This window comes from Pinus tabuliformis, chromosome 8 (genome assembly GCF_031772625.1).
Source record: "Pinus tabuliformis cultivar Carrire ecotype Pingquan chromosome 8, CPIR1, whole genome shotgun sequence".
In the NCBI taxonomy this organism is placed as follows: domain Eukaryota; kingdom Viridiplantae; phylum Streptophyta; class Pinopsida; order Pinales; family Pinaceae; genus Pinus; species Pinus tabuliformis.
Window position 1 is genome coordinate 1,678,299,327 of NC_142294.1, and position 24,757 is coordinate 1,678,324,083.

The following is a 24,757-nucleotide window of genomic DNA, read 5'->3' on the forward strand; positions in this document are numbered from 1 at the left end:
TTCGAGAAAGAAGGCGGCCAAAAAGGTATAGTCCATCTGCTTTCTATTCAAATTTTTCTTTATCTATTATTGATGATGATCCCAGAATTGTGAAGGAAGCAATAGATTAAGAGGATGGCAAACTCTGGAAAGAGGCCATGGTTGATGAAATGGCATCTTTGCACAAAAATAAGGCTTGGGATCTGGTGGATTTTCCGGTTGGAAGGAAACCCATTGCCAGCAAATGGGTGTTCAAGAAGTAGACAAATGCAGAAGGAAAGGTGGAGAAATAAAAAGCTTAGTTGGTAGAAAAAGGTTATTCCCAGGTGCCGGGAATTGATTTTGGTGATATTTTTTCTCCTGTTGCCAAGGTAACTTCTATTAGATTACTTTTATCTGTTTTTGCTTCTTTTTATTTTGAGGTAGAACAGATAGATGTGAAGACAACATTTATTCATGGGGATCTGGAAGAGGAGACCTACATGAAGCAACTTGAAGCTTTGCGGTGAAGGGTAAGAAAGAACTGGTATGCAAGTTAAAGAAGTCTTTGTATGGGTTAAAACAGTCACCAAGGATGTGTTATCATAAATTTGATACATTTATACGGGGACTTGGCTTCACCAGAAGCAAAGTAGATCACTGTGTGTATTTTAAATTAATTGTGACCGTGTTATTTATCTAGTCTTGTATGTGGATGATATGTTGTTGGTTGGAAATGACAAAGAAATTATCCAGGATTTGAAGACCCATTTGTCCTCGAAATTTGACATAAAAGATCTTGGTGCTGCAAACTATATTTTGGGCATGGAAAATAAAAGAGATCGGACAAAGAGGAAGCTCTAGTTAAACCATAGGAAGTATGTTGAGACAATATTGCAAAGGTATAATATGCAGAATAGTAAACCGGTGAAGGTTCCTATTCTTGTAAGTGTAAAGGTATCTGCTGAATAGTGTCCCAAGACATAAGAAGAGGAAGAGGACATGTCCCGTGTTCCATATGCAAGTGCAGTCGATAGCCTAATGTATGCGATGGTCTATACTAGACCAGACATTGCACATGCAGTGGGAGTATTGAGAAGGTTTATGTCAAAACCAGGGAAGGTGCACTGGACAATAGTGAAGCGAGTTTTTAGGTATTTGCGTGGCACTAGTGATTATGGTTTGTGCTACCAAGGAAGACCAGGATTGGACAGAGTGTTGTATATTCATGGCTTTGTTGATGTAGACTGGGCTGGAGATATGGATCAGAGAAGATCTACAAGTGGGCATGTGTTTAACCTATTTGGAGGTGTAGTCAGTTGGATGAGTAAGAAACAATTTGTAATGGCACTATCAACTACAGAGGTATAATACATGGCAGCCACTCATGCAAGCAAGGAAGCAGTTTGGTTGTAGAGATTGTGTTCAAGTATGGGGTTAGTAAAGGGAGCTATAAGGATAGACTGTGACAGCCAAAGTGAAATTTTACTGGCAAAGAACCCTGCATATCATTCAAAGACAAAGCACATTGATGTTCAATATCACTTTGTGAGGGATAGACTCTATGTTCAATATCACTTTGTGAAAAAAGTGTTGCTGGTAAAGGTGGACACTTTGAAGAATACTGCAGATGCATTGAAAAAATATGTGAGCTCTGAGAAGTTCTCTTGGTGTAGAGAAACAATGGGTGTTTCAGGGTTAGATAAATGACTAAGCTTTCTTGTGGCTCCTTGTGGAAAGAAAACAACAAGTGGGAGAATGTTGGGTTGTGTTATATTCTTTCCACGACTAGCCCACGTAGTTAACCGGGGGGTTAGAAGGGGGGCGGAGTCCCCCCTTCGTTGCACCGATTGCGTAGTAGGGAGAGTCACAGGGGGTTTGAGGGGTGCAGGTAACCCCACTCTATGGGGTCTGGGGCAACACCCCAGAAAATTTTGTTTTTGGACCCTATATTAGGTTGGGCGGACCTACCTATGGTTTTGTACATGATTTTTCGCACATGGTTTTGGACATGATGGTTTTCGGTCCATGGTTTTGGACGCGATGGTTTTCAGTCCATGGTATTGGATGCTTCGGCATGTATAAATATGTATTGTAACATTGAAAGGAACATAATGAAAAATCAAGCTGGTAGTCCCGGTTTTGGGATCCAAGGGAAAATCTCTGTGTATATGTGTTTTATGTGTTATGCTCTCGCATTGTTTATTTTCTGTGTTTTAGAATTCATATGCAGGTAATTTTTGTATGGGGTTAAAACCTACAGTGCGAGTGTCTATGGCTGATTTGGATGCTCTTTGGAAAACTTGATGAGTGTGTATGGTACTGATTTGAATGCTCCCAAGTGAACTGTGTGCGGGCTTCTGGGGTCCAATTGCATTGTGAAAGCCCTAGCCTCCCAGATGCTCTCTTAGACACCCTGTGCAAGCATCTAAGACAGATTTGGATGCTCTCTAGAGCACTAAATGTGAGCATTTGGGACTGGTTTGAACTACGAAAAGCCCAGTCTCTCAGATGCACCCTTAGACCCTCTACGAGCGTTTTAGGCTTCCCAGACGCTCTTAGGACCATATTGTGCCAACTTCCAGGGACGAAAACCTTAGTTACGTGCGAGCGTTCGTGACTCAGAAACCCTAGACATGTGTGAGCTTCGACATTATAGTTTTAGACCCTTTGCATGAGATTTCCTCTGTCAAACCTGTGCGAACCAAACAACAAAAGAGAGAAGAGAGTGCTTGATAGTTGTCCAAATGATCTTGAGGTCTCTTCTATATATAGGCTTTCATGAGGGTCCATTTGATGTTGAGGCCAACCTGACCAATTGTATATGTGCTTAGGGCTAACTCAATCCAATATATATGAGTAAATAAATAAATTTAAAAACCAACTTCTGCTTGTCCAAATAAGGTGATCTTTAGGTCAATTTAGTCCTCTCGAAAAGAAGAATCTATTGCAATAATTATCTTCATCATATGAGCTATCCAAAGTGGAATTTAGCCGCCGTTGCATAATTTTAACACTCCCTATCAACTAGGGAGAATTCCACCTCCTAATATCTATCCATGCCATTCTGGTATCTTCAAGTTTCATCACGTATCATCACTGATCATCTCAGTCATGTAGTTTTCATGCCATGACCATCTCAAGTATCTCATCATCACAAATCATCAATGTACATCTCTATCAATCCCTTGCTTATTATTGCTTATCTCTTGATTGATTCTGCTCGTACACTGAACATTCTCAAATCTAAAAAAAAGAATTTCTTTTCAGAGGGGAGCTTAAATTGCCACCCTCTATCCATCAGGCTACTACCCAGAATCTCTGCTAGTGTGCCACTACCCGGAATATCATCATCAATAATCATCAGAGAGCATATAATCAAGGATCACATCTCAACCTCGAACCACATCGAGGAGCACATCTTGACCCAAAATCTCATGGGGGAACTGTACATCTACAAACCCATATCAAGCAATAGGATATCCAAACCGATCTGTATATGAAACTGCTTGAGGATTATGATAAATTTGCAAATGATTAAATTTGAGTTTTTAAGGCTCTTATGTTAAATTCATAAACACATAAACATGAATTTAAACTTCATGAATTGTACGATATTGCAGACAATACCACCGTAACAGTAAACACAAAGCAACAAGTGATGAAGGAGTTCACCCCTCCTGGGCTACGCCTCATGGTCTAGCTTCTAATAGTTGGGTCTATATCATTATGCTCATGAAAATAGTGATTACATCAAGTTACAATGCTCAAATGGCTTAAATAATAGCTCCAATGGCTTTATAGGTATCAAAAACCCTTTTCTAGCCTCTTTGTGCTCCCAAAAAGACCAAAAACTGAGAAAGTTATGCCTCTTTCTTTCTCTTCCCCAATTCTACAGCTAATCTCCCCATAATTTGACTAAAACCTGGCTCGGGCATCCCAAACATGGAAACTACCCACTTAACTTGGCATGATTCACAAATTTGTAGGACAGATAAGGGCGCCTTTGAGCCCCCAATCCCTAAACTTTTGGCCACACGGAGGCCATGTGACCGTGTTGGGTGATGAATTTTGGGGGATCTATCTAGCCCCTACCTACACACACCCTTCAGTCGTGTGGTCCCCATGGGACCTGCCGCTAGCCTCTGTGGCTAGCCCCTTAATACTCCTCTCGGCAGTTTGTGCTTGGTGGTCTTGGAACTAGTCACAAGGGTGGTGTGTAGTGGTAGTTAGGGTGCAGTTTTAATGGCACAGTTATGTCAAAAATCACAAATCGGTTACATTGGTAGGTTACGTATGCGGTTAGGGCCGTGGTCTTATTTGCTGTGAGATTTCCACGTGGGCTGGGCTAGGGCCTAGCCATTTTATCTCCGCCCCGATCCCGTGGCGTTGGGGTGCCTAAGGGCTCGGCCTTAACCTTACCCTCCATACCAATGCGTCATATCATAACATTTAAATAACAAATGCGCCCCAAGGTTTAACAAGTAACATACTTGGTGTATTGGTCGAGTGCATGATTATTTTGTGTGATCTCTCAAGTTTGATTCCCAGAGGTGCATTTGACCCTTAACCAAATCTTGGTGGCGACCGAGGTGCCATGTGGCAACCTGTGGTTGGTCCTCTTCAAACCAATGAAGATCTGTCAACTCAACCAAATTCAAGCCAATAAAATAATGCCACTTGTCTCACTGATATTGGCCCCTGGAGCTCAGTCACCCTGCCAAGTCAGTAGGCCCAGTCAGCTGTATGGACTGCTGACTAGGCAACTTGCACACTACCTTTTTAAAATTTAGTTGTTTCCAAAATCGATCAGAACTCATTTCTGGGAGCATAGCCATTCCAACAACTTTCATTTTTGAGCATATTTTTGATCCACCAAATCACTCCTCCCCATTGTAAGCTTTTGGACCCAAAAATATCTTTATTACTGAACAATTAGATGAGGGTACAACTCCCTCACCCTTCCAGTCTCAACCCACTAGAATTTTCCTGAATTCAACAATTTGAGCTTTTCATGAAAATTGATCTTTTTCCTTGATTCTGGAGACCCTGTCTTGTTGTTGTAGATACCATCTTGTTGCAATTTCCCAAAATTTGCAAAACAACAAACTATCCTTGAAGGAACAAACATATTCCTTCCTCGGTCGTCAATCAAAGGAAACTTAAACAACTTGAAATTCTTCTCACCTCAAACACTATCAACATGATGATGTTTAGCTTGTCTTGCCTTGTACTTGGCTCAACTCTTGACCAAGTGTTTTTGCCATTTCCATGCACCATTTTGAAACCCCCAAGAAGAACTTGTGGAACCTATGCCTTCTTTGTCAAATTTCTTTGACACTTTCTCTTTGACCTTTGCACTCTTTAGCACTGACATCTTGTTCCCATCACTATTCAACAATGATGTATGCTACTGCAATTTTTCCTCATCTTGTTTACCTATTTTAGGAGGCAACATGTTAGAACCCTGAAACAACTTATTACAGTTGAAGAAAGTGTAACTAGGTTTAGTATTTACAAATGTAATTTTGATCTTTGTACCTGTCAAGAAAAAGAAATATTATTTTTGTAAATTATAAGAATGAGTTTCTTTCTCATTTCATAGGTCTAGGAAAGTCAAAGAGTCAAATTCATGTATTAGGAGCTCTTCTTGAGCCTATGTGTAAATGTATACTAGTCTAAAGGGCCCTCCAAGACAAGCAAAACCTCCTAAAGACAACAATAACAAAACAATGTAAAACATAGTGATGTCGGCCTCCAAATATATGTATAAATGAAAAGTCGACTCAAATAATAGACACATCGTTTCAATGGACACATCAGCTAATTATGGAGGACGAACTACTATAAATACCCAACTAGGGTATCTGCAAAATAACAGTGAAGAACTCAGAATTGTCTGAGATTTTTGTAGGTTTGTGACAGGGTAATTTTCGTATGGGTATAGGTCAGATATCCACATTGCAAGAGTAAGGATACCTCTGCAACTTCAGTGGAAATTACAGTGATAAATATCTCGATATACTCATGATTACAGTCTTGGTCACAATTACAGTGATATCTTCAGACTCTTCTTTGATATTGCAAAAAAGGAACAATGATATAAGAAGCTCAAATGAAGGCAACAAACCCACACTTCGGATGGATCACTATGATCTTCATATAGGCATTATAGTGGCACAACTTCTCGACATAACTATGATCTCGATGCAAGAAGGATGTTGTTATAAGTCTCGGTATAACAATGTTTCAACAACAGTGATATCAATGATTACCTTTATAGTGCAACAATAACAAGACCTCGTTGACATGGTGATAAAGCAAGATGCAATTGTAAGGATCTCTGAGGTACTACAACAAACATCTCGGTGAAGCATTAATGATGATGATGATCTCAACATCAAGAAGAGGATTGGTGTCTTGGTCTTAAAGTGGCCTAGTAGGTTAAGGGTCATCGTCTTGGTATTCGTCAATGGGAATCTCTATAAGAAGAATTTTATGCGAGTTTTCCTCTCCAAGAGGGAGAGGTTTTGGCCCTAACAGAAAGCTAAAAATCTTATGTTCTTGTCTCTTTGTTGTGGTAGCTATTTTATGAAATAAAGAAGACACACTCTAATAAAAATAAGTGAAGATTGGAATAAGAAGAAAAACTGAAAACACCTCACAAATAGTTATCATGCTAAGAAGAATCACATTAACTACATTTTCCCTAGATTATTCAACATGGAATTAGAGCTAAGGTGTTGAAGTCAAAGGAAAGGAAGCAAAAAGAGACGTTCAAGGATCAAATTCAAAAAGGGCATCAAAGCAAGTTGAAGGGATTTGTCAAAATTGAAGGATCAGTCTTCAACAACAATCTACAACAACATGACAATTTAAGTCCTACCACCTAGAAATTCGGATCTCAGATCATAGTTAAAAGAAAAAAATGCAGTACCGCCCACAGTCTCGGTGCAAGGATCAAGTAATCTCAATAAAAATATGAATCGTTCAGATATCAGGGTACATTGCAAAAGTTTTGGTGCCTCCCGTAGTTTCGGTCTACATCATACCAGTGATAGTCACTATCTCAGATTGAATCCTTTTCTATAAAGAACATAGTCTTGACAACTCAGAATCATGATGCACACTCAATGGCATATTGAAGCAGATCATCTACAAGCACTTAGAAATAGGTACTATAAGGTGATCGTAGCAAGTAACCCTGATGCTCTATGAGTCTACACGATGCTGCATACTACAAGGTTCACTTGTGTGATAACAATACAATGCCATCTCAAATCATAAGGATCAGATGTATAAGTCATAGTAACTTGAAGACAATATTCCTATTGTTACAACAAGGATCTTATCCGGAGGAAGCATCAATGCATCTGCTTCAACAACTTTCAACATGATCAAGGTGAAGATTTTATCTTCACATGTCAAGTAAGTATTTTTCATTAATCAAATTGGTAAAATGACTTCATAATTGCAAGGAGATCTATAGGTTGGATGGGTCATCAAAGGTCCTTGCATGGAATAAGGAGGATTGTCACAATCCTCATAAATGAGAGAAGTCAGTGAACATGTATCCTTTGAATTCATGGGAGGGAACTCTTAAATTCCTCTCATCCCTATGTAGAAAGAAAGGAGACATAAAAGAGATATATGAAATGATAGAAGATATACTCTTTGAAATGAAGTTAAGAAGGTCATATCACTTATACTTGATTGAAGGTATCAAATAATGAAGGAATATCTTCATGAGATCTGAATTGGGAGATATGGGAAAGATGATAAGAAGATGATCATCTTTGATATACTAATTGATAAGCAAGGTAACAAATGTCCATAGACAAGGAAGTTACCTCATTTAACTTGTGGTCTCTATGCTAGATAAGAAAATACAAGTTGAAGGTAAAAGTGTTGAAGGTCAAAGAACTCAAACATTTTCAGAAAGGAAAAGGAATTTTGGTCCTCAAACAAAACAAACAGTGCTATGGAAAGATTATGAAAAGAAAGCTCATATCACCCGAAAGATGGAGGAAGCTGAAAAGGGCCAAGAAAAAGAGGGAATAACAAATCTCTACCATGATTGAGATGGTATCCCTCAAAAAAGGGCCTTATCATAAGCTCCTAAATCTTTAGTTACAGATCTGACCATGATAATAAGATTCATTGTGGCATCATGGAAGCATTAGAAACAAGAGCTCGAGACATCACCATGGGAATCATGGAGAAAAAAACCTATGACATACAAACATGAAGGATATAGCTCTTGGGGACCTCATTAGACATTGAAGAAAATGATGAAGTCGTATAGGACAAGGCTCATCACATAAAAAGGAAACATCTGCCAAATGGGGATATATAAGATCCTCAAGATTCTCTGAAGGAATCCTCATCAGAGGGTTCACTGTTGTAGAGAGGAAGCAAGTGTTTCATCAGGAAATCCAACTTATGGAATTCATGAGATGATGGTATGTTGACATGAGAAATGAAGCCAATAAAGGGATTGGAGATATTTTCAATCAAGGAAGTTTTTGGAAGAAGCTTAGATGACCTAAAGGTAAAATGAGGTATGTATGCTTGTGTTTAATATTGTAATGTTATGTCATATGGCTGTAGGTAAGATGGATCATTACTTCTATCTTGCAAAGCATGATCAAGGGAAAGGGATCTCCTCCCTTGAAAGGATGCATGAAGGCGTAAAGTCACACTAAGATGAAACCAACATAACATGTACTCATATGAAGTAAAAGGTTGTTGACTACAATTAAGAAACTCTGATTGAAAGCTCCTGGGAATGGAATGTGCAACGAAGGAAGAGATCGTGAGATATGCAACCATGATGAAGGCAATCAACATCCAAAAGAACAAGAAGACTTGACTAGGAAATCTCCCGGAAAAGATATGAAGACTCTGATAAAAGTATGAAAAATATGAACACCTTTGACATTAGATATCTTTGGGAGATGTGTCAACATGTATGCAGGATGCTGATATCTACAGGAAGATGTCACGATGAAGAGCCATATCGACAGGTACGATTTAATTTAATGTTATGTTTTTATTTCTTGAATAATACCTGGATGAGTTCATGCAGGGCTACTGGCACAAGGGTTGTAAGTACAAGTACAACTATCATTCATGTGGAGGATGGAAATTCCTGAAAGAAACATGACAAGGAAGTAGTCATATGACAAAGGTTCCAAATATGTATCAAGAAGGCCACTTTCCATGAAGAAAGGAATGACATGACGAACCAAGAAGGAAAGTGATCAATGGATAATGCCCTACAAGAAAGAAGCTCGACTAAATTTCCCGACATCAAGGAAATTGATCAAGCAGTAGAAGGACCCATGTAGAAGAATTTGCTAATGAAAAAGAGAGTCCCTAGTTAAGAGGGAGCTTTGACAAGTCCCTAATTGAGAGGGAGCTTGGGAAAGTTCCTGGTCATGAGGGAACATGGGTACAATATTTTATAGGAATGGGCATATCCTCCCTAGTTAAGAGGGAGAGATAAACACAACATTATTGTCTTCACCTGGGAATAAATAATGGAGGATTAGGTAATCATATGGCATCTGATGCTCTTTGAGGATGTGTAGGGCATCCAAGACAAGAGTAGGCAAGAGGATCAATATTCTTTTAGGGATGGGAACCCAAGAAAAGAATAGTCCTAGAAGGGAATACTCAATGAACACCCGAGTGTGTATGTACCTTGAGAGACAATGATGAAGGTGTCTATAGTTATTGGTCTCACCAACATTTTGCTATGATCTAATGAGATAAGAGCTACCAGTCAAGGCCTTGTTGTGGAAACAATGTTGGTTACTATGATGCTATATAGATGTGTTACCAATCTGATTCTTCTTATGAGAAATTCTTCATATTGAGAATGACCAAGTATCATTATAAATACCTCCCTAGTTAAGAGGGAGTGTTGAAGAAAATGTAACTAGGTTTGGTATTTACAAATGTAATTTTGATCTTTGTACTTGTCAAGAAAAAAAAATAATATTTTTGTAAATTATAAGAATGAGTTTCTTGCTCATTTCATAGGTCTAGTAAAGTCAAAGAGTCAAATTCATGTATAAGGAGCTCTTCTTGAGCTTATGTGTAAATGTATACTAGTCTAAAAGACCCTCTAAGACGAGCACAACCTCCTGAAGACATCAGTTAACAAAATGATGTAAAACAAAATCATGTCATCTTGCAAATATATGTATAAATGAAAAGTCGGCTCAAATAATAGACACATCATTTCAATGGGCACGTTGGCTAATTATGGAGGATGAATTACTGTAAATACCCAGCTAGGGTATCCACAAAACAACAATGAAGAACTCATACTTGTCTGAGATTTTCGGAGGTCTGCCACATGGTAATTTTCGTATGCGTACATGTCAGATATCCACATTACAGGACTGAGGATACTTCTGCAAATTCGGTGGAAATTATAGTGATAAATATCGTGATATCCTCATGATCACAGTCTCGGTCACAATTACTGTGATATCTTCAGACTCTTGTCTGAGGTTGCAGATAAGGAACAGTGGTACATGAAGCTCAAACGAAGGGAACATTCCAGCACTTCAAATGAATCACTGTGATCTTTGGATAGGCATTACAGTGGTACAACTTCTCGGCATAACTGTGATCTCGGTGCAATAAGGATGTTGTTATAAGTCTCGGTACAACAGTGTTGCAACAACAATAATCTCAATGATTACCTTTATAGTGCAGCAATAACAAGACCTCGTTGACATGCTGATAAAGCAAGATGAAACTGTAAGGATATCTTTGGTACTATGATAAGGATCTCAGTGAAGCAGTAATTATGATGATGATGATCTCAACATCAAGAAGAGAATTGGTGTCTTGATCTTGGAGTGGCCTAGTAGGTCAAGGGTCATGGTCTTGGTATTTGTCAATGGGAACCTCTATAAGAAGAATTTTGTGTGTGTTTTCCTCTCCAAGAGGAAGAGGTTTTGGCCCTGGCAGAAAGCCAAACATCTTGTGTTCTTGTCTCTTTGTTTTGGTAGCTATTTGATGAACTAAAGAAGAAACACTCTAATAATAGTAAGTGAAGATTGGAATAAGAAGAAAATTTAAAAACACCTCAAAAATAGTTATCATGCTAAGAAGAATCACATTAACTACATTTTCCCTAGATTCTTCAACAATTACAACTATTAACAACCTTAATGAAATCATATTTTTCATTTGATGCATTTCCTTGAAAGGCCTCATTCACAACATCTTGATGTTTGAACATTAACAAAGCAAAATTTTGACTTACATTCACAATTCTCTTCATTTGTCCAGCATGCATAAGATATAAACTCATCTTCTACGATGCACTGTAACTATATACTCAATCACATTCTTGAACAAGTGATACTTATTCTCATGGTGATGAAATATTTCTATCCTATTGTAAAGATATGGGCTTCCCAAAACAATACTGGAAATCTCAAGCGGAACTACATCAAGTTCGAATTCATCAAGAAAGTTTGCAGCAATTGCAAATCTAAAGAAGCACTTCATTGTCACCTGCAAATTTCATTCTTACATATCCAGCCTAAAGGATAAGGTCTTGGATGTGGAATGGTTTCTAGATTTATCTTCTTGGCTAAGTATTTAGAAATCAAATTTGCTTGAGAACCACTATCAAATAGTGTGTCAATTTTGGTATGCTTTGAAATAACTCTAACGTGGAAAAGTTCAATTCTTTTTCCATCATCTTGAGTATCATTGGAAAAACTTGAATAACTAGTGCTTTCTATGTGGTTACCTTTCAAACCCATCTCTATAATCTTGGTTTCATCTCCCGAATCAGAACCTAAGTCATATTCTACAATTGCAATTATTTTCTCCTTATCTTTGTTTTTAAGTTTGTTGGGTGTCATCTTTGGATGAAGTTTCCAACAATGGTCTTCATCATGGCCATCTTTGAAACAATGTTTGCATGTGATCTTTTATTTTTACATTCTAATAGAAGCATTCTTCTTTGCTTTTCCCTTAAACTTACCATTTCCTTTTTCTCCATACTCAAGGGAACTCACACTTTTCTCATTTGAAATAATTTTCCCTTTTGCTTCTAGGTGTGTGGCTTGAACACAAACCTCATCTAGATTTTTGGGATTGAACATGATAATAGTGTGCCTTAGATAACTATGTAAACCTACAATATATTTTAATAAAGTGTCTTGAGATGACAAATCTACACCCAATACTAGTGCTCTTCTCCTAAACTCTTGAGTATAGTTTTGAACACTTTGTCCTTTTAATTGCCTAAAATTCTGGCAATCCATAATAGCCTTCTATAGATAAGCTAATGGATAAAACTATCTTCTTAATGCAACAATAAAATCAATCCAAGAGGTTGATACCTTACCATGATTTTTCATATCCTCTTTTGTTTTGGCTTCCCACCAAATCAGTGTTTCACTCTCTAACCTTAATGAAGCCAGCTGAATCTTTGTTTCATCATCCTTGATGTTTTGTATACTCAAACATACTTTAAGTTGATGAACCCAATTATCTATTCTTTCAACATTAACCTCACCATTATACATAGGCAATTCGAATTTAATATCAAGTTTTAAAAATGGAGTTTTACCATGTCCCTTTGGAGAATGTGGAGGTGTTTATTAAAGGGTTGTTGTGGAAGAGGATGGTCATGAAGGTGAGGATGGAGGTGAAGATGATGGTGGATAATATGGTGGTTTATCTCCATTCCCTTTTTGAAGCTTGTCCTCATCTCCTCCTTTTCCTCTTGAAGAACCCTCTCTCTTTGGAGGCTTGGAGCTGTCACCTTGCAATCTTGTGTTTCTCTCTTCATAGAGAACTTTCACCATTCGGGTCATGTTAAAGAATGATTTCCTAAAAGCCTTCTCATCTTATAACATATTATTAGGCCCTCCTTCATGAAGCATGCTTACTGAAGCTTCAGGTACAATTTGAGGTGAAATTTGTGGTGGAGATAGTGGCAAATGTTCTCTCCTTGTCCTTGTTCCAACTTAAGGACCTGCAACTACAATATTTCCTTCTCCTCTCTTGAGCTTCAACCTTGTAAGCATAAAAAACACTTGCAAACAATTAAATCCTTATATAAATAAAGAACCTATGCTCTAAAACCAAACTTGATATGTATATTAAACTGTTTGAGGATTATGATAAATTTGCAAGTGATTAAATTTGAGTTTTTAAGGCTCTTATGTCAAATTCATAAACACAAAAGATGAATTTAAACTTCAGAAATTACATAATATTTCAGAAAATGCCACCATAACAGTAAACATAAAACAACAAGTGATGAAGGAGTTCACCCCTCCTGGGCTACGTCTCCTGGTCCAACTTCCAATAGTTGGGCATATATCATTATGATCATGAATATAGTGATTACATCAAGTTATAGTGCTCAAATTGCTTCAATAATAGCTCCAATAGCTTCAGATCTATTAAAAACCCCTATCTAGCCTCTTTCTGCTCCCAAAAAGACCAAAAACTAAGAAAATTATGCCTCTTTCTCTCTTTTCCCCAATTCTGCAGCTAATCTCCCCACAATTCGGCTGAAACCTGGCTTGAGCCCCGAACACGAAAACTGCAAAAATAAATCTAACATGATTCTTGCTCGGTAGACGAATTTGTAGGACAGATAAGGGCGCCTTTAAGCCCCTAGTCCCTAAAATTTCAGCCACATGGAGACCATGTGACCATGTCGGGCGATGAAGTTTGGGGGCTCTGTCTAGCCCCTGTCTGCGCACACCCTTTGGTCGTGTGGTCCCCATGGGACCTGGTGCTGGTCCCTATGGCTAGCCCCTTAATCCTCCTCTCGGTGGTCTGTGCTTAGCGGTCTTGGAACTAGTCACAAGGGCGGCATGTAGTGGTAGTTAGGGTGCAGTTTTAATGGCGTAGTTATGTCAACGATCACAAACTCGTTACATTGATGGGCTATGTATTCAGTTACGGCCGCGATCTTATTTGCTATGAGATTTCCATGTGGGCTGGGCTAGGGCCTAGCCCTTGGCCCTCCGCCCACGATCCCATGGCATTGGGGTGGCCAAGGGCTTGCTGTTAACCTGACCCCCCATACCAATGTGCCATATCATAACATTTAAATAAAAAATGCACCCCAAGGTTTAACAAGTAACACGCTTGGTGTATTGGTTGAGGGCACGATTAGTTTGTGTGAGCTCTCAAGTTTGATTCCCCAGAGGTGCATTTGACCCTTAACCAAATCTTGGTGGCCACCAAGGTGCCACGTGGCAACCTGTGGTTGGTCTGCTTCAAACCAATGAAGATCTGCCAACCCAACCAAATTCGATCCAATAAAATAATGCCACTTGTCTCACTGAGATTGGCCCCTGGAGCTCAGTCACCCTGCCAAGTCAGTAGGTCCAATCAGTTGTACGAACTACTAACTGGGCAGCGTGCACACTACCTTTTTAAAATCCAGTTGTTTCCAAAATCGATCAGAACTCATTTCTGGGAGCATACGTCATCTGTTTTTCACAAAACGAGTTGTTCCAGATTCAAATTGCCGAGATATATCCATTCATTCCATTTTTGAGCCATTCTAATAAATCTCATTTTTTTATCATATTTTTGATGCACCAAATCACAAACACACAAGGGAGAACGTCTAAACCCCGGGATCACATCGAGGAGCTCAATCTCAACCCATAACTGTATAGGGTTATCTCAACTCATCCTATTACCCATTATTCTTTCCATCGATGACCCTGAATAGTCATGTGGTAGAACACCTGCACCATAATAGAGTTGGGTTGTACACCCCAAGTACACTCTCAACTCGCTGGCCAAATGAGGAGGGTATTCCTGACAAGGCTTGCTTGTGGGTATGATGCCAACTGGGATATAATCTACAAAGACTAGATAGGGGAGCAACATTCTCTGACCCTACGAAGATAAGGGAGAAACATCTCCAACCCTATCGGTAACAGATAGTGGTCATACCCTATTGTCGAGAGTTTCCTCAACCCAAGGAGCCCTATATCTCAATTCCTAACTCCGGAAGCTCAGATAGGGAGGAAAAGTTGACTCAATGTCCTCGATCAATGCTGCTTTCATCATACTGAAATCTAGTATTTGCTTGTCTCAATAACAACTGTTTCCTGTTCATACATGACATAAAATCAAATATCATGTTAGATCATAAATAATCATATAAATTACAAAAGGATACCATAATCATCCTCCCTCTCAAGGAGGTGTCAATCACAAGCCTAAGCTTGTCTCAAACAACTACACTATCTCAAAATATGGAAGTATCTCAGTCCCAACTATATATATGGGATTCTCTGTCATCGCAATGTATCCATGTCATATTCAGATCATGATCAAATGGATCTCTAAGTAGATTCTATATCTTGCCTTGCAGCTAGCCATGCTAGCAACATCATACTCAATCTCAGTTGAGTGTAAAGATATGGACCTTTCATCAATAATATCATGAAATATCTCATATTAAGGCAACACTCATATGTGCTCATCAACAATAATCTCTATTAAAAACAATACATCCATGCAGTCACATATCATAGGAGAAATATATAAACCTCAAAAATAGAAAATATCATGCAAATATCTCAAAGGATATTTGGTGGCAACTCTATGTGAATGAGGCAACTCAATCATGAATTTTTTTTTTATGTACATCATAAATATGGACAGATGTTCAAAAACAAAATATCAATGCTTCAATCAACTGACGGTTTCCAATTCAAGTTTAATAGTATCTCTTCACAACATCTTGTAATTCAATTGGAGTATCCAAGGTTTCGCATTTCCATTATTCCAAAAAAAAATCAATAGCTTTGTAATATAGAATTTCTTTCCTAAATTCCAGAAATCAATTCATCATGCCATGATACATCATTTCGAGCTTCAGAAGCCATATCCCTCTTACTTAGTTCATCACAGGCTCATCACATGTCAAGAGTATACCATTAGTATGTGAAATCAGAACCATAATCAAAATCAAAGCCATACCTTGGAACTCATCATCATGAATTCATCAGATAAGTGTCAAATATGGACATATTTGGATCGGGGAGATTGCTTCATGAAATTCTCTCTACAAGCATAATGCCTTACAAGGCCAACATAGTTAGCCTTACATAAATCAATGTTGTATCAACAAATTCAAGTCATCAGAGTTTAGAAGTTAGATAAAAAATATTATCAAAGTCACCACAGTATCAATTCTTTCGACCAAGTGATAGGTAGAGCTCATATCAAGTCTTGACTTCATTTATTATCATTCCAACAAGTTTTTCATCTATCATGCAATATTAGTCCAAAAATTCATCAAGTCATTCTCATAATCATAATACAAGTCATTTATGTCACTAGGTGCAAATTCATACACCAAGGATAAGTCATGCAGGTTCCATCTTCATACTGAATCACAACTATCAATACTTCAAACATTGTGCTAGGAACAAGGAGGCCAATACAAAACCATTTTTCCGAATATCCACATAAGTCTTTGAAGGTCACTATTCCAACATAGCATTGATATAAGGGCAAATCAACGATCGTCAAATCAAATCAATAGACATTAGGTCAAAACCAAATTTGCTATTGTAGAGAGATCTATCAAGTCAAAGTTTTAAGTCATTGTCAAGCATCAAGTCAAATCTCCAAACACATCTCATCTATATCAATCATCCAAATCATGCCAAACTCTTGTAGTACAAACCTCAAACATAATGACATATCTATATGTATGTCCTGGTCACTTGCAAACAAGAGTTTAGTCTTCATGTACATATTATGGAAAAAATTCAATCTTTTCCTACTTTCAGATCTTACTGTTATCTGCAACACATCTGTAGTAATGACATCTTCTAGGTGAACATATGATTTTATGCACAATACTTCATTTTTCTGTGATCAACAATTTAACCTAACAACTTCAGAAATCTATTTATAGTGGTAGAATATGTCAAAGACACCTTGAGTCAGAGTTCATACAACTTCATAAAGCTTCGGATGATGGTCAACTGTAGTCAAACTGCTAAACACTCCCTTAGGGTTAGCATGGGAGCGTCTTTAGCTTCCTAGATGCTACCTTGGCCTTAGCATGCATGCATCCAGGGACAAAATCTCCCAATTCTGTGCCTGTGTACAAAACACAAACCCTAAATTTTTGTATGGGCTTCAAATCTGAGACTAACTGCATTTCAATGATGTCAGATGCACATAAATCATACTTCACAAGTACATACTAAAAATAGTAATATGAGTAAGAATATTTAGAAGAGATTATCCCTATGATTGGGAATCTACTTCATTCATCTTCATTCATGTCACCAACCTGTCTTTTCCAGTGTCATGAAACATTAGATCTGTTAGATCATAAACATATATCTATCATGGTCATCAACATCATGTCATCAATCTTTCATCAAGGGTTAGACTTTAGGGTAGTAGACAAATAGGACGTCATATATTAAATATTATGAACACAATAACACTTTCTATCAAGACAATCCATCAAGTTAGGGAATTCAGTTTTACCATATTCCATCAAGTTAGGGAATTCAATTTTACCATATTCCATCAAGACATGACCACAAGTAGTAAGATATCTAGAATATCAATCTCATAGTTATACCTCTAACATCAAGGTTTCCATGCTTATCATGATCAATAAGATCAAGTTAGGTCATTCAATAAAACTTTATAAAAAAAACAAGAGTGTCAATCTCTCTTTCCATTAGATTTCATCATGCTTATCACAAGCATTATCAATAATATCATGTATAAGAATTAATGAGATAACCTTGTATGTGAAATCCATCATGTCTTATGCATGACAAGTATCAAGAATATTATCTACTAGAATCAAGGTTCTAGCCTTCTTTATAGGATCAAGATATCCAACAGATATATGTTAGTCAAACACCAAGTATATCAATGTATCAACATTAGATAGCCTCATAAAAGTCAAGAAGATCAAAATGTTCAACATTAGGTGCATCATTTCATCACATGAAACGTAGATCCAAGTAGCTTTCATATGCATGTATGATCCATTAAATAAATAGATATTCTCATCATAGCTTGGGGCTTACCTAGCCATCAATGTTACTGCTGAAATACAACATATCATGCATACCTTATGGTATTACATGTGCACCCTTTTATTAGACATAGGTAGCTTGTAGCACTCTTGTCATCTTCTCAAATAGTGCCTCTTAATATTTTCTAGCTCTAGCCATATTTCTTGCATTTCAAATGATCCTCAAGAAGGATCCACTCATCACACCTCATGAAGGAGGTTAGAAACATCCATATACTCAAATATATATACAAGAAATATAAACAATGAGCATAATAATCAAATCCATGAGTCTAAACAAAAGTAAGAGGCATTATGAGTCAATAAATACTTATCTTCAATGAGAGGTGATCCTATCCCTCTAGAACCAGTCATAACCATCCATAGTCCACATAACAATGTTACCTTTATTCAACCAACTAGGCCTACTAGGGATTATCCCATATAGGGCTTCATCAAATCTTCCACAAGTGCTTGGGCCTCCTCGCATTGACCATGATATATCTCATGCCTTTTCCATACACCAGGGTTTTCTTTCCAACCCTAACCTCATAGAATCCATCAAACCCTAATAATAAAGTTGCCTAGGGTTTTACTCAAACCCTAGAATTCTTTTAGGTCTCCACCATTCTCTTCTTGCTTCCATTAATGGTGTCATCATCGGGGTTATCTCCATGGATTTCCTTCATCCCAACTCTAATACCATGTTAGTTTTTCATAGGGATACATTGTTCTTTGCTTTGATAATTGCATTTCTTCATTAACACATTAAGTTCACCCCATAACATTATAACACTATTCATATTTACATTATTATTCATCAACATGAAATCAAAATATCATCATCATCATCTATGCAGTGGAACATATAGGAACAATAGAAGAAAAACATGCACACATAGAGACACCAGGATTGGTCGAAGACCAGGAAAAACCTACCATGGGGAAAACCCTTGCAAATTCTTCTTCTTCTTATGTCGTCATCAAATGATTGAGAAAAAGAGAGTAAAATGATCCATATCTTCATCAATGCAACAAAACAACTATAACATCCATAGCATGACCTTAAACATACTTATACTCAAATATCCTGATTCTGAGGATGGTAATGCATTGCCACTGACTGTGGTTAACTGCTGGATACTATTGTCACTTTGTTGAACACTGCTGCATACTAATAACTCATCGTTTGGTCCTAGACACATGCAAAGATATTGTGTGCGAGCGTCTATGGTTGATATAGACACTCTTTGGAGAGCTGAATGAGTGCATATGGTACTGATATGGATACTCCTAGGTGAATTGCGTGAGGACGTCCGGGGTCCAACTGTACCGCAGAAACCATAGCCTCCTAGATGCTCTCTTATACACCTTGTGCGAGCATCTAAGATAGATCCAAATGCTCTCTGGAGCACTGGATGTGAGCGTCTGGGATTGGTCTAAACTGCAGAAACCCCAGCCTCCCGGACGCTCCCTTAGACACCCTGTGCAAGTGTCCTAGGATTCCCTGATGCTCTAAGGAACATACTGTGCCGGTGTCCAGGGACGAAAAACCTTAGTTATGTGTGAGTGTCTGTGACTCAAAAACCCTAGACACGTGCGAGCTTTGACCCTTTGCACAAGATTTCCTCCGTCAGACCTATGTGAACCAAACAACATAAGAGAGTGCTTGAAAGTTATCCAAATGAGCTTGAGGTCACTTCTATATATAGGCTTTCATGACAATCCACTTGATGTTGAGGCCAACCTGACCAATTGTACATGTGCTTAAGGTCGACCTAATCCAATATACACAAGTAAATAAATAAATTCAAAAACCAACTTCTACTTGTCCAAATAAGGTGATCTTTAGGTCTATTTTGGTCCTCTCGAAAAGAGGAATCTATTGCATTTATTATATTCATCATATGAGATTTCCAAAGTATAATTTTACCACAATTGCATAATTTTAACACTTCCTAGTTGGATCCTCCTATTATTAGAACATGCCTTTCATGTAGAGTTTTAAGCCATGGAGTGTTAGACATATTTATTCCTAGTTACCCCCAAGTTACTCCTAGGGTTCTCTGTGATCTTTCTAGAGGATACTCTATAAAAAAAATTTGGTTTATTTAGTCATGTATCCGAAGAAATACAATAAGAATTTGAGTTAAATAACTGTAGATTTCTTATGTTCTAATGTGTGGTATTCTTGTGAGTGTTTAAGTCTGAGTTCCTCCTTTGTCTTTCAATTTGGCATGAGAGCTAGTTCCAACCATCCTCCACTAGTCAAGTGAAAGGAATTTGAGAAGAAAATAGTTAATTGTTGTTTAGTGGAATCATTGCCATATTAAGAAGAAGGCGTTGTGGTTAGGTTTGTAAATATACTAACATCCTAAGTCGTTAGTAGGTGTCCATTGAGCAGTTAATGTTGTTCTTTTTTTTTCCATGGGTCGTCATTTCAAGGGGTCCACAATTCATGAATAACCTTTTCCTTGATCTACAGGTATACCACTAGTCACATACAAGGTTTGATTAAAGGTATTTGAGATATTTGATTATGTGTTGTGTGAAGTGAAGGGTTTTATTTACTTACGTGTCTCCATGTTAATATTTATAAGGAGACATTTATTTGGAGAATTTTTCTTAGAAAGTGGATTTTAATTAATGCATAAAAAAGTGTTTGAGGTTTAAAAAACGGAAGGAAAGGTAAAACAATAAAAATAAAAATAAAAGGGAATGTGAGAGAATATTAAATAATTAAGGAGATAAAAAATAAAAGAAAAGGAGAAAAAATAATATGATAACAAGATGTTGCTATTTTGTAGAGTAGTATATTCACATAGCTACAACCTCTGATTTTTCACAAATTAAAAGATATCAACATGGATTTATTTAGTGATTTTTATCATCCACCATTTCCTATTTTTTTCAATAAAAATTATGATTTTGGACCATTAAGATGAGAACCATATTATGTACAGAAGGGTTATGGGTTATTGTAGTGAATGGGTTTGAAGAACCCCCAAGTCAAGTAGCCTATGAGGCCATGACACATGATCAAAGCGATCAAATTATAGCCCAACAAGAACGATGGTGCAACAACATTGTTTCTCAATCAACAAGGTTTGGATGAAAATGTTCTTCTTAAGATTGCAACAACAACTAGTTCTAGAGAAGCTTGGGATATTTTGGAAATGACATAAATAAAAGGGGAAGTAATACCAATCAACACAAACCTAAGCCATAGAACATTGTAGTTGATGAAGCGACTATTGTAATAAGAGATAATGTGGAAGTCTCTATCAAAATATAAGAAAGTATACAAGACATGGAGACTGCAATTGACTCAAACACTATAGATAAATTTGTTGAAGAAATTGTTGAAAAAAAGTGATTATGTTCCAAAGATGAACAAGGTGAATAAAATGAAGATACACATGAAAATGACGAAATTGAAACTGCCTTTGCAACAACAACAATAGGTGAGAAGAACCTAGTATGAATGTTGAGTTTGATTATGACATTGAATTAACATTTCTTGAATAGTGGCTTGAAAATCCCAAGTATGATGGAGATGGAAGTGAGTATAGAAAAGCTACCATAACTACAAAAAATAAGGAATAGAAAAAATGAAAGCAACCATTAGAGTTGTTGAAAACTATATGATAGTAGGAGAGGAGATGAAAGAAATCAAACATATTACTTTTGATCTTACAGAGATTGAGAAAAGAGTTTAGTTAGCAACAACTGAGGTACAAGTCGATGCAAAGAAGAAATGGATGAATATGACACTGAAGATAAAGAAATATTCAAGAATGCCAACCTAAAGCCGAAGTTGAAGAAAAATAAAAGATATCCAAAGTATAGAGTTTGGAGCAAAAGGAAGAAAAAACTTAGACTACATAAAGTTGAGAACGACTTACACTAGCATGCAAAAGTAAAACAAGTTTTGAATTGATTTCAAGTCTTGTAATCCTAGCTGAGATATAGACCAACCGATAATAGTGGTGATAATTAAGGGGGAGTGTTAGAAATAATTTCTTTGATTTAGTTCTAGTTTCTAGTAGAGTCTAAATTTAATAACATCATTAGCATTCTAAAGACATTTCTAAAGGACGCTCCATAAGTTTTTTGGTTTATTTAATCATCTATCCTCTAACAATCCAATAAGAATTCGAGTTAGAGAGACATAACTCTATTATGTTCTAGTGTGTGATATTCTTGCAAGTTATCTTGTGAGTGTTAAGTCTGGTTTCCTCCTTTGGCATTCATATTGAAGGTTTCCAAAGCAAGGTTAACCCAAGAAAAATAGTAAAAAGAATAAAATTAATGGTGAGAATAGTTAAGTCAACTTCCATTGTGAGGAGAGGATCCGAAATTTGGAAAACGCTGATATTTCTTGAAATGAAGGCATGTATCTATGTGTTTAGATTCCACATGAGTTGGTTGTGTTGACAAATAGGTAGATGATCCAGGTGGATGTTGGTGGCCACCCACCTATCCCACTTGGACCCCCACAACTGTCTCTTTCAGTTTTTCAGTTTCTTTAATTGTAGCACAATTTACTATTTTTAGAAATTTTTTCGGGTCCTGAACTTCCAGAGCCGTTTTTAGGCCCTAAATGACATTTTTTGGGAAAATCGTGAGCAACATGGCTCATACATTAATGTTTCTCTTCCAAAAGTTGTAGTCCTCACACAGGTCTTTCTAACAAGCTATTGTACGCGTCAAACGGAGATTGTATGCCAAAGTTACGACCTCAGGAAGTTGATGTACCAATTTACCCAAAATGAGGCCCACAATTTGGCATTTCATCTCCTAGGGTTAGGTTTTTGGATGTTTAGGGTTTTCCATTGTTTCTCAACAATAAATAGGCCTTCGAGCCTCATTGTGTTATGAAACCAGCTCAAGAAAATATAGAAAGGAAAGATCAACGCCTTAGAATTCAGCCTCTTCGAGGGGGCAACCTCCTTTACATTACATAAATGAACAATTCTTGGATGATACAAATGACAAAACCTCCTTTCTATATATAGGAGTCTAAGGAGTCACAATATAATCCAGCCGACCTAACAATAATAATATAAAGCCACAAAAATAACAATAGAGGGATTCTATGGGGCACATAAATAACAATATGTGGGTAATAGGGGCACAACAATATAAATAAGGGGTATAACTACAATAGTAATGGGGTAATCACTAGTATTATAGGGACCCAACATGCCCCTCTCCTTCAAAAAAGTGTTGTCCTCAACGCTTGAGTAGTTCTGGATACTTCTGCATAAAATTCTCATCCTCCCATGTGGAATCTTCAGCGGATAAGTTCTTCCACTTGATAAGATACTCTGAAATTGATCGATTTCGTAGCTGTCGAGTTCTTGTTTCTGTGACTGCTTCCGGTTCCAATATAATTTTTCCTTCCTCGTCAAGTTCTGGCAATATTGTTTGAACTGGGAGCTTGTCGCCTATAACCTTCTTTAAACATGAAACATGGAAAACTGGGTGCAATCGAGAAGCTGCAGGAAGCTCCAATTTGTATGCCATAGTACCAATCTTTTCCAACACCTTGTACGGACCATAATACTTTGGTGATAATTTATTATCCTTCTTAGCTTGCTTTAGGGACATTTGCTTATATGGTTGTAGCCGTAGGAATACCCAATCACCTACATCAAAACTTCTTTCACTGCGATGTTGATCTGCCTGTTGTTTCATTCTATTTTGTGCCAACACGAGGTTATCCTTTAAGAGTTGGAGGACTTGTTGTTGATGTTCGATGTGATGTTCCACTGCCTGAACCTTAGAATTTTCTCTTAAATATGATGTGATGGATGGTGGTTGATACCCATAAAGTGCCATAAATGGGGTCATTTTTGTTGCTGTATGGAAGGAAGTGTTATACCACCATTCAGCCAGAGGCAACCATTTGACCCATTGTGTCTGTTTATCAGATACAAAGCAACGAAGATATCCTTCCAAACATTTGTTTACTATCTCAGTTTGCCCATCAGATTGAGGATGATAAGATGAGCTATGAGCTAACTGAGTACCAAGACAAGAAAATAATTCTGTCCAAAAATTTCCAGTGAAAATGGGATCTCTGTCACTTACAATAATCTTTGGGTTTCCATGTAGCTTTTGAACTGTTTCCATAAATGCAGTAGAAACTGTACTGGCTTTAAATGGATGTGATAATGCACAAAAGTGTGCATACTTGGTAAGTCTGTCAACTACCACCATGATGACACTCTTTCCCTCAGACTTGGGTAAACCTGTGATAAAATCCATTGAAACCTCCTCCCAACGTTGGCTTGGAATGGATAAAGGTTGTAATAGACCCGGTGTCTTAATTGTTTCAACTTTATTTTGTTGGCAAACCAAACATTCCGCCACAAACTTTTGAATATCTGATTTAAGGCCATCCCAAAAAAATTCCTTCTTAACCCTGTGGTAAGTTTTTAAAAATCCTGAGTGCCCTCCTAAGGGAGAAGTGTGCAATTCCATAAGAATCTTTTGTTTTAGCTGGGAATTCTTACAGAGGTATAAGCGATCTTTGTACCATAACGAATCATTTTTCCAGCTAAATGTATCAGAAGTACTGGAATCTTGTTGTAGCTTTCGAATAAGTGCCCACACTTCTTCGTCATTCTTCCATTCCTCCTTTGCTTCGTTTATCCAATCTGGTTGGATAATAGAAATGGCACACAACAATGCTTCCACATCCTCATCCTT